This window comes from Phocoena phocoena, chromosome 10, assembly GCF_963924675.1.
Source record: "Phocoena phocoena chromosome 10, mPhoPho1.1, whole genome shotgun sequence".
In the NCBI taxonomy this organism is placed as follows: domain Eukaryota; kingdom Metazoa; phylum Chordata; class Mammalia; order Artiodactyla; family Phocoenidae; genus Phocoena; species Phocoena phocoena.
This window is the reverse complement of record NC_089228.1, coordinates 83,605,446-83,617,650: the sequence shown is the minus strand read 5'-3', so window position 1 is coordinate 83,617,650 and position 12,205 is coordinate 83,605,446. Positions and strand designations below refer to the sequence as shown.

The following is a 12,205-nucleotide window of genomic DNA, read 5'->3' as shown; positions in this document are numbered from 1 at the left end:
TAAAAACCAGTAGAGATCTCAAGCTCAGCTCCCTCACTGTCCACTGTTATCGTCTGGATACCTATGTCCTCGTTATGCTTTAGTTTATCTTTTCAACCTTTGGAATAGACAATCTGAAAAGCATTGGTGTTGTCTTCTACTTTGAATGAAATATACTTTTCACTATTAGGAGGATTTGAGAAACTAGAAAGTTTATAAGGTAGAAAGTGTATAAAACTGGGGTATTTCACTATATTCATATTTTTATCGGGACGGTATAAATAAATACCAACCCAGAAAACTCTGGAGGTGCTAATTGTTCATCCTTAGTGCCATCACTTACTTTGTTTTGCCTTGTTTCAAGGCTCAGGTAGGAAATACCTTAGAGGTTGACATCTACAGGTCAGAGGGAAATACCTATGACAAAAATAAAAGAGAAGTGGATAGAACATTAAATCTCCCTGAAGTGAGACACCTTGAAATTTAAAATGCAGACTTTCACAGAATACTTGTACATTTGAGGAATTTTCAACCAAGTGGATGAAATCTCCTGTGAAATGTGCTGATGAACTGAGCTTTTCTGGCAGTGGGAACTATGCCAGAGATGAAAACTGGCATCCTAAGGATCAGATACATTTGGCAGACATTTGTGTAGCTCATTCATTGTTGTTAGGAATTGAATTAGCTGTCAACTTAAAAACACTTAGAAATTTTATGCAGAAATGGGATTTCCATATTATTTTGAAAAGAATAAGATCTGGCATCACTGGGCCAGACCTCTTACCTTCCAGTTCTTTCCATGCCCCACACTCCAGCTTCATTATGTGTCTGAGCCCTAGAGACATTTGAATTTGCTTATCTGGAGAATGACTACTTCAGAGGAGGGTTTTATTTAATAGCAGAGTAAACTAAATAGAAACAAGGTGAAGTCATCCTTGACTTTTTGATAGGTTGTTTGCAAAAAATGGAAAACCATAAATCAAGAAATTTGCAAAGTAGGATACAGGTTTCCCCTGCTACCTGAAAGTGAAGCATTTCTATGAAACTTTTTGTAAGCCGAAATGACGTAAAGCAAAGAGGCAGTTACCTTAGGACACATTTTGCTAACGAATGCACAAAATCGAGATAAAGCACAGATGCTCACAGACACAGTTCAAAGCTATAGTGGCTTAATGCTGAGATGCTGAGTGTAGTTCCCAGGGAAGGAGCTTGGTGGTGGCACTCTTGCTGCTTGATTTGCATGATACCTCTCTACAAGGCTGGCTGCAAAACAAATGTTGAACACTGTTTTCGCTTTTCACCTTTTTTTTGGCAAACAAAATCCTCTTCGGCTTTCTTTCAGTTAGTGAAAACAGGTACTAATGTAGGTCTTTATTTGTAAAGGTGAAGAGGCGTAAAGAAAATTTTCAAAAAGCAGGGGATACTTGTATTTCTTGATTTGGTTTAAATAAAAATAATGAAAACAGGGCTTTCCTGGTGGCACGGTGGTTGCGAGTCCGCCTGCCGATGCAGGGGACACGGGTTCGTGCCCCGGTCCGGGAGGATCCCACATGCCGCGGAGCGGCTGGGCCCGTGAGACATGGCCGCTGAGCTTGCGCGCCCGGAGACTGTGCTCCGCAGCGGGAGAGGCCGCGGCAGTGAGAGCCCCGCATACAGAAAAAAAAATTAAAATTAAAAAAAAAATAATGAAAACATACATAAGTGTCAATAATGTTACCTTTGTGGACTTGCTAAACTTAGAGTTAGGGATGTGTTTACAAAAGTAAATATAACAGGTCTCTCCACAGTGACTTGGCTAGTATACATTTCTGAAGATATGTGTTTAAAGAACGGTTATTGCCTACATATGTGTCATGCATTTTAAGGGTATTTAAAAAGGTAAATAAAACACGGATTCAATGGTGAATTTACAATTCAAGAAAGAAAATTTACAATACAAAACAAGGATAAATGAACACAAATCAGAAACAGTTCTGCCTGGGAGAATTGGGAAAGTATACAAAGATTTAGGTGGGCATTTGTGGGACTTTACGGATGAATAGGATTTTGGTTATTAGTCGAGATTCTAAGAGAAACAGAGTATATATTATTTTAAAAAAAAAAAAGGAATTGGCTCAGATGATTGGGGGCTAAGTCCAAAATATGCAGGGCAGGCTGGCAGGTGAACTCAGGCAGGATTTCTGTGTTACAGTTTTAAGGCAAAATTCCCTCTTGGGGATATCAGTTTTGTCTCAAGGGCTTCAGCTGATTGGATGAAGCCCACCCATTATGGAGGGTAATATCCTTTGCTTCAAGTCAACAGATTGAAGATGTTTATCCCACCTACAAAATACCTTCACAGCAACATCTACACTAGTGCTAAAACAACTGGGCACGGTATGCAAGCCAGGTTTACATATAAAATTTAACCATCACAGATACATAGAAAAAAGAAGAAGCTGTTAACACCACACGTGTCACTGATATTGCACAGGGGTGTTATGTGCAATTCCTTTTAAAGGGTGCTGTGTAGAGTAGTAGGTTATATCAAGACTTGTTTCTCTGGGCTGTTTACATCAAAATTGTGTCTTATTTGCTTAAGTATGGCTTCCATGTTAGAGTCCATTTTAAAGAAATTCAAAGCACTTCGGAGGTAACAGTATACAGGAGCAAACCCAAGAATGGCATCAGGGAAATCTCAACCTGACTCGCCCAGTGCCCCTTAGAAAGCATAAAACTTGGTTGGTGAGTTAAACAGGTTGGAAAAACTTCCCTGAGTTCATTTCATTATCCATCCACACATTTTATAATAAATCTGACCTGTCGATATAATTGACTTTGGTCCTTGGAACAGAGAAAGTGAGTGACATGTTTAAAGTGACCTAGTGCAAGGCTTTAAAATTTCTTGACTCCAAGTCTGGCGTCCTTTATGCTACTGTTTTCCGACGTACATTTCCTGGGTGCAGTGGTCGACTCAAACACCGAGAGGGCGCCAGGCTGCTCTCTAGAAGAGTCTGGGTCTGCAGAAGCTGTGAAGGAGGGGGAGCTCTGCAAGGCGGCCTGGAGAGGCCGGCGGCAGGGCGGCCCAGGTGAGGAGGGAGCGCCTGGTAACCACCAGTGGGGCGCCGGCGAGATCATAGAGATGCTCAGACCTTCCAAGTTCCTGTACAAACCCCGGAAGTACAGTCTCCGGGACCGAGATCCTAGGTGACTTGTCCAGCTGTATACTTGTGTGCACGTGTCGGGTCACACTCCAGCGCTTCTCCCTCTTTTCTGTAGAGCAGAGCCGGCCGTTTTCCGGCTTCGGGGTGAAGAACTGGGGTTCCTGAGTGGGTTGTAAAGAGACGGCAGATGCTAGAGTCGAGTTTGGGGGGCGTGGGGGCGACGCCCCGCTCTCCGTGCGCAGCTGCGGCTGCCAGGTGCGCCCAAACACCCACGAGACCCCCATAGCGCATGCGGAGTGTGACTTCGTTGGCGCAGGGGAAGCAGGGTGGGCTGGATTTCCCTGGCGTTTGCTGCCATGCAAAGACATACCTGTCTCCGCAGCCTTGGCAACAGTTTGTCCCTAAAGTGTTAGACTTGGTTTGTCACTATTTTATCTTATAAAGTTAACAAGCTTATGTAAATTCTTGGCCACCCAGGTAATTTTGTTCTGTTTACAATACGTTCCTATCCCCCAGAGCCCAGGAGAGCCTTCACCTTGACTCTGTACCCTAAGTCAAGTGAACTTTGTCTTGAGCCATCATAGCCCAAGATATCAAAAGTTTGGTGTAACCCTGACTTCTGTAGTTCATGTTACTAGGAGCAGGAGGGTTTGCACATAGTGAAAGTGGAAAAGAAGCACATGCTTGGGAGAGGCCTAGTTTGCCTGGGAAGGTGCATCCTCACCAGAAGTTCCGCCCCTAGCGTTTCAGGCAGTTCTGCTACCAGGAGGTCCCTGGATCTCACAAATTTTGAACTTTGTCATTGCTGGCTGAAGCCAGAGATGCACACCAAGGAGCAGATACTGGAACTTCTGGTGATGGAGTAGTTCCTGACCCTATTGGAACGGGAGAGCTTTGTACTTAGATACAGGAGAATCATCCAGCTAAGAGGCAGTAGTTGTGCAGGAGAGTCTGAAGACACAGCTTGGATATGCAGGCCAGCAAGTGGGAAAGGGGTAATCCAATATTATGTTATAAAAATGCTGAATCCTGAGCTTCCAAGTATGGGAAGGGATAGAAGCAAATCAAGATTTTATGTCCTTTCTTTACTGGGGCTAAAGCAGTGTCTTTCTGTTTTTCTTCTTCAAAGATCTGCTCTTGAGACTGTGATATTTGTCTGTCTCCTAACTCCACTGGAAATTTTCTTTTTAACTGAATGCTCAGGTTTTAGCTATTAGCAATGATTTCCAAACCAATTGGGCCTGTTTGTAAAGGAGCAGTAAGTGTAGTGGTCAGACTGCAAGAATTTATATCTAGAGTGTACCGCTTACTAGCTCTGTGATCTTAGGCAAGTTATTTAATCTCATCAGAATCCTTTACCTGTACAATCAGAAAAATTTTTTTATCCTTAGGTTCAAGCCCATGCACAAAAGCAGAAAGTACTCTGGAAGGAGGCAAGATCTTTAACCAGAGAAGTCATTGAATATCTAGCTCAAGAATAACCCTTGGGAGCCCACCCCTCTATAGCAAAGTGGTGAGTATAAAAAAGAGCCTTCTGGGGAGAAGTAGTTTCTCAAGTGGCAATATGACACGCCTGTCTTTATGCTTTTCATAAGGACAGCCAGGTCTGATCTGAGTAGGAATAAGGCAGAAAATTCATCATACATGTAATGATGCTTTGCCATCAGTTACACAGAACCGAGAACTTAGCTTTGGGGAGAACTTCTCAGCTACCATCTTAGTTGGGGCTTGGCCTTCGGATGTTCCTGCTCTTTACACTATTTATTTTTATATTTATTATATTACTCCTTGAGTGACCTTTATACCACCATTTAAATTTTGGCCAAAGAAGCAAAGATGCAAGGACAATGCTTTCCATTTAACCTCCTATTTTCTATTAACTTTTGCAAAAATAACCTGTCAGGGTTAATGAGAAAAGGTATGCTGCTTTTACAAAAACTCAAATCAGAGAAAACATTTGAAAGATGAGGGGTATGCATATCATGAAACAACCACGTGAAAAAGATACACATTTCCCTCAGATTAGTGTACGATACAATCTGAAAGGCACCTGTTTCCCTCAGAGTAACTTATTTATGGTCTATGGAACTTTAGTTTGCCATGCACAGTTTCTTGCTTGGGGAGACTTAATGAATACTCAGTTTCCTCTGAGGAATTAAGTGAATTGCACTAATAGTATCTCCTGTGACAAAGGGAAAACAAATTCTACCTGAACTTATTCCCATAGAAGCACTATGTTAAGTCAAAATGATGTAAAACACAAGCATTTAGGACCTGTAGAGTTTTTCTACTTGGTATATTAAATTTGTTATGTTTTAAATTCCTATCAAAATATAAATATGGCCGTATATCCTATTATTAATTTCATCTGTATGAAACATTCCCTAGTCTTCTTTTTTTTGGTTGTCCCAGGTCTTACTTGTGGCATGTGGGATCTTTAGTTGCAGTATGCAAACTCTTAGTCACAGCATGTGGGATCTAGTTCCCTGACCAGAGATAGAACCCGAGCCCCCTACATTGGGAGCACGGAGTCTTAGCCACTGGACCACCAGGGAAGTCCCTATTCTCTAGTCTTTTTCCCAGTATATTTAAGGCACAAAAAGTACACTCCAAGTTAAAGTACAAAATAAATCCAGTCCTCTTTAGGCTGTCCTTCCAGAAGGAAAGATGGAAAACTGCATGATTGGGATATGGTGGGATATGTCTACTACTTATTGGTGGACAAGGAACAACTGAGTTTGAGGGACCTCCCAGCTTTTAGTGTAGGAAAGTAGGAGTGGGGATCCTTGGTGTCTCTGTGTCAGATGTGTCTTCAGCCCATAGACAGGGCCTGGAGTAGTGCAGCTAAAGGAATGGTACTCACTGGCCAAAAATGTCTCTTGGATTATTTTCTCAGGTCACATTGGAACCTGATATTTAAAAAGACATTTGATATTTAAAAACAAAGGAAATAAGATCAGATACATGAAAGCCAGAGATGGGGAAAGTGATATAAGTCTTCTGCATACTGGCCTCTTCTCCCAAGTTGACTGAGACATATTGAATAGTTGTAGCAGTCATTCAGCCAGCTAATCCCCTGATGTGTGGAGTTCCGTGGTTGTGAGAATTCAATAGAGATTAAAATTACAAGAGATTTTAGTCTAATGACAGGGGAAAATACAATGTCCCTGCTTTATGTGATGTATTCAGTGGGTGTAGCTGTATCAAATAGTGAGAAGATGTAAGTTGAGGAAATTAATAATTTTATTCTTTAGTCTAACATTATAATATTAAAGAAAAGCAATAAAGCATACCATAAATATCAACCTGAGCTTTTTGGACCTTCCTCAACCATAGAACCAAGAGCCTCCATAAATCTAATTATAGCAGCCCCTCCGTGTTAACCTAACCCCAGCACATGCTTCTAAAAGTATTAATCATACAGAGTATGTATTTATGAAGCCCTTCCTGTGTGTAATTAACTATACCAAGGACATATGCAAAGATAAGTAGAACATGAATTTATAATCTATTAAAGCAGAATAGGCTACATAAACAATAAGTAATTATATTATAAAGTCCAAATAATGTTAAAGCACATTAATTCTGACTGAAGGAGTCAGCAGGGTCTTCACAGAAAAGAAGACATTGGTGGTAGCTTTTAATAAATACAACTTTGAAAAAAGGGAGAGAACTTGTTGACACCTTATTTGTAATTGTAATATACAAAGATGACATTCAAAACAAAGCAATGTGAGATTTCTTTACAAAAGAACACTTCGTGACAACACATATATGTGTGTGGATATGTATACACACCTACATATACAAGCATACATTTCTTATACATTATTACAAATCTATTTGAAAAATAGTGCCGAAATAAAATATGATTAGGAAGGCACATTATGCCAATAAAATATATGAACAGGGACTTCCCTGGTGGTCCAGTGGTTGGGACTTCGCCTTCCAATGCCGGGGGTGCAGGTTTGATCCCTGGTCGGAGAGCTGGGATCCCACATGCCTCGTGGCCAAGGGGCCAAAGCGTGGAACAGAAGCAATGTTGTGATGGGTTCAATGGAGACTTTAAAAATGGTCCACATAAAAAAAAATTTTTTATAAATGAGCAGAGTCTTTTATATTGAGGTACACTTCTATTTTTGTGAATTGTCTGAAATGATATTAGGAAATAGACACAATCCAACATTGAGACAAGATTGCATACCTTCCAGGAACATCCTGTATGGAAGAGGGAAAATGGTTTGGTTATTGAACTTATATCCCATTTGTCTAATGAAAACAGGTTGTCCTTGTTGTATGGTCTGTAATTTACTAAGAAACAAACAACACCACAAAAAGTTGACCTCACTGTCTATGTGGATAGATCCTCTAATCAGTAATATATCCTTCAGGGGTGGTTCACCAACACTTAATCAGAAAGGCCACACTCCAGAGGAAGTTAGCATTAAGCACAGCAATTAGCTCTATCTCCGATTAATAGCAGAGGTTTTACTAATTTACACACTGAATGTTAGAAGTGAGTTTTCATTGGTGGAATTTGTGATATTAAAGATATATAGTGACTAAAAGAATTTAGAGTCTCTTCCTTCTACCTTTGCATGAACATCTAGAGTCCTTCATGGCTCACCTTTTAGAATGGCACTTGAGGCTTGATTTGCAACCTTTTCTGATGTCAGAAGATTCCGTTTGCCTGATCCTGACTCTAAGATTAACTGCATCCTTAGCAACATTTCCTTCCAATGAACCTTTCACCCAAGATGTGAGAGGAGCAGCCACGCAGACAGAGAAACTGGGAATTCATCATGCTCCCAGAACAGGCTATATGACTTTTGTCCATGCTTGCTGTCAATGTTTCACTCTTAAATTAAGGAAAATGTTTCTTATAAATATTAGGTTATAAGTATTAGAGTAAGCAATCATTTCATATAGCTCATTCTAACAAATAATGAGCAAGTGTCCAAATTTTATTTAACTCATTAATGGAGGAGCCAACAGAATGGTAGACTTGATTCCACGAGAATATACAAAATTGAAATTCATATAATTAGTGAGGGGAAAATGTTGCAGTAAAATTGCTAAATTAGATACAAAATTGGTTAGTATTCTCTTCTGGGCAGAGGAAAATTTTATATCTTTTCAGTTTTCTATAAGTTAACCTCTAACATTATAGGACTGTAAAACATTTGAAATCTAATCAATTGTAGGTCAATGTAATATTCCCCGAGAGTCAAAATGTTCTAGCATATTTTTGCCTATTTCCAATTTTTGATAATTTTCCTGAACATTGCTAATAAATGTTTGTATGCATAGCAGATTTCAGTCTAAAACCAGAACTGATAGCTGGGGGAGAGGAGCCCAAAGCCCTCATGAATCTCGATTGCTAGCTTCTGATACTTCTCAAAATGAGTCTAATAATTATGAATGAGAAAATTAGCTATGTTCAGTACATTACAGTCATGTTCAGTCTTGAGACCCCTCCACGTTTTCAGAAGTTGGCACATGTAGATATTTAAAAATCACAAGTAACTAGGAGCAAGATTGATGTAACATGTTTTCTGTTTTGTTTTGGGGGTTTTCCTAGCCAGGCTATGTGGCTTGTGAGATCTTAGTTCCCCAACCAGGGATCGAACCCGGGTCCACAGCAGTGAAAGCATGAAGTCCTAACCACTGGACAGCCAGGGAACTCCCAAGCTTGATGTAACATGTTTAAAAGATTTGCCTTTTCCTTGGGCTTAGTCTGGGAAAACTCTTTATGTAACCATAGCGAGCGAAGCAACAACTTCATGGTAAGAGTGGACGCAGGGCACTCCCTGAAGAGGATAAAGATCTGAGCAGATCTTTGATAGCCTTTCTAGACTGTGCCCTGCTGGTTATCTCCCCCATCCTAGTGGCCTCTGGCCAACTGCTGTTTGCCAGCCTCCTAGTTCCGTTCACAAGCCTCCTTTCCATTTCTAGCCCCAGGATGGTTTCCCCAACTCCTGAACCTTTCCCAACCTGAGAAGGAGGAATTCTTAACTTGCTCCCTTTCTCCGGGGCCCATCCTGCCTTCCACATCTCCCGTGAAGACTCTAACCACTGTGCCTCAGTGAATCTCCATACTTGAACTCCTTCTACATTTAAATCCAGAACCACATGATATATTTACATATTAACATTCTGTTGTTCATCAGTGTCAGGTGTTCTAGGTCTGTGCCCTAATTATATAATAGGCCCCTGGATTATAAAGATTATGTAATTTTTTTGGTATATGGTTCAGGCCCAAGGAGGACATTAATTTGCCCATTTTATATCTTCTGCAGAACAACTGACCCCTTGTGGGCAGGCTCAGTAAAAGTGTGTACTTTATACATAAACACAGTAAATGGGATGGATATATTAGTCATTTCTCCTTAGACTCTTAAGACTCAGAGTTTTTCACAAATGATAAAGCTATCCATAGTGTGTACTCTATCAAAAACTCTGCTCGTGGTTTTCCCTTGTGTGATCTCGTTTAATCCTCTTGATGCCCAGTGCTCTTAGTTTTCTTACTGTCCCCTAATTGGAAACAGATTTAGAGAAGCTAAGTGACTTGCTCAAGGGGCACTGCAGCACAGAAACCTGAATTCAGTGACCCCAAATTATAAGCTCTTAACCACTGTCCTATACTATCTGATCTCACTTATTGGATTTTTGATATAATTCCTAGTAAGTATAATTTGACAGATGTTTAGCCACTTTGGACGAGGAAGGGAAGAAATGTGAGGGATGTTTACAAGGCAGGGCTGGTTTTGCTCTGGACTCTGCTCTGTCATTCAGCTCTCTACATCCCCAAGGTGCCAGCCCTTCTGTGAACTGAAGGTCCTGGGTGTGGGGTTCAGAGGCTTCAGTTCCTACACATGTGAGCAGTGGTCAACTCTCCAGTTTCCTCAGGAAGTTGTGGTTGCTTTGTGGTATTGTCCTTGGTATTTGCCTTGAAATGTAGCATCTTCAATGTGGCTTTCTAAGATCTGACCATTAAGCTCATTCCAGGTGCTTTCAAAATAGCTTGCTTTCCCCTTTTCTACTCAGTAATAATCCCTTCAGTATCACAACACTGGTGACCTTTCTCCTCTTTCTAGGTGAAGGGATTTTGAATTTTCTCTAAGGTATCAAGAATTGAGAGAGAGGGACTTCCCTGGTGGCACAGTTGTTAAGAATCCGCCTGCCAATGCAGGGGACACAGGTTCGATCCCTGGTCCGGGAAGATCCCACATGCTGTGGAGCATCTAAGCCCGTGCGCCACAATTACTGAAGCCCACACTCCTAGAGCCGGTGCTCTGCAACAGGAGAAGCCACTGCAACGAGAAGCCCATGCACCGCAATGAAGACCCAACGCAAACAAAACCAAAACAAAACAAAAAAAATAAAAAAGAAAAATTGAGAGAGGAAAAAGAATTGAGAGAGAGCTAGATTGTTTTAAGATATGCATGTCCTGCACTGTGAAGGATGGGGAATATCTGCCTCAGCACAAGAGAAACTCCAAAGTGAGCAACATTGTTTCTGTAGGGCCAGTGTTCTGAGAGTCTTGCTTTCCTGTGGTAATAGCCATGAGGAATCTGTTCCCAATACACCACGGTCTCTGCACAGTGAGACAAGGACAACTTTACAGTTCTGGCTGGTTTTTCAAAATTCCAGCACCCCACTTCATATGTTGATTCTCCTTTTTGTGTCTGCCACTCCCTTTATTATTCCCAACCCTGTGTTGCTGACTGACTAAAGCAGCAACTCACTGAGGAACCTCCCTCAGAGCAGTGAGCTCACCTACTTTGATCGCCCCCTCTTCCAACTCTTCCACAGTAGAACCTCTTCCATCATTTAATCCTTTTCTGCTCTTAGGGTCATGCATTCTCGCAAATTTCCACTGCCTTCTGGCCCAAGCTCTTTGCCTTAACAGCTCCCACTTTTCGACCATCACTGTTTTCTGTGTTTCTTCCTGGTTTCAGTATATTCACGAGATCCTAAAGGCTAGCTATCGTGTTCCTTCCTGAGGAGAGGGTTCTAGGAGCAGAGGAGATGAAAGCACCCAGGAGAAGGGCAGAGGGGAGACAAACAGGTAGCGATGCTGACCGCCAACGGCCTACCCGGGAACGCTCTTTATGGAAGAGAGCAATCATTTTTCTTCTCTGTTGTCATCTAGCACTCCTCCCCTACATTTTCAGTTAAGAGATCCTATCGGGTTGGCAAGAGGCGGGTGTTCGAAACTTTTATTTTTAATTTCAGAGATCCAGGAACTGGGTTTAACTGTCAAAGCACAGTTACTGCTTTCACCGCCTTTAGTCCCGAACCGCTCTAACTGAACACGCAGCGTACCCGACCGCAGGGTAACTCGGAGACGCTGCGCACGTGGGCGGAGGCGGGTCGCGGGCGCGCGCTCGGGGGCGTGACCTCCGGGAGACGCCGGAAGCCGTTGCGCCGGAGAGTCCGGTTCCGGGAGCCGAACTTCTGCGTCCCTGTCAGGTGAGGTTATGGGGGCGTCCCTCCGCCTCGATATCGGATTCGTACTTGCGAAGCCCCGGACGCGTTGAGCCGCGTGGGGCAGCCAACACCGGCCCTGGTTCCGGCTGGAGGACACCCTGTGCCCGGGGAGGTTCGGGGCTGCGCGGCTGGGAGCAGACGTCTGTCTGGGAGGCTCCGGAAAGGCCGGCCCCAAGGCCCCCAAGACGGGACCCTGTCCCGGGACTGGGGACTCCCTTCTTGGGAACTGTAATTCCGAAGCTCTGATAAACCAAGGCCGCCAGCACTGTGTGAAGCGAAGTGGGATTTCGCTCTCAGTTTTGCCAGATTAACACGGAAACATCAATAATTTTCTGGCTGTGACTAGTAACTTTTCCTCTCCCACAGATTGGGTCATATGTATTCAAGTATGGAAAAACGGTGCCAAGTGATAACTTGAAATTTTGCTTTAGGTTAGGGGCCACATACATGTATTTAATGCCGGATTTGGAGGAACCTTCCTCCGTTAAGTGGAAGCCTTCATTCCACACACACACCCCAGCAATATATTTTTACTTATCTCCGTAACATACTCTACACTTTTCATATTTGTTGTATTTATTGATTTCCTA

The 12,205-nt window shown here is 42.3% G+C and overlaps 1 protein-coding gene across 1 annotated transcript in view; it reads right to left on the bottom strand.

The window, feature by feature from the left end:
• The window catches only part of LOC136129040 (zinc finger protein 665-like), a 472,691-nt gene that overhangs the window by 339,911 nt on the left and 120,575 nt on the right, over window positions 1-12,205 (bottom strand).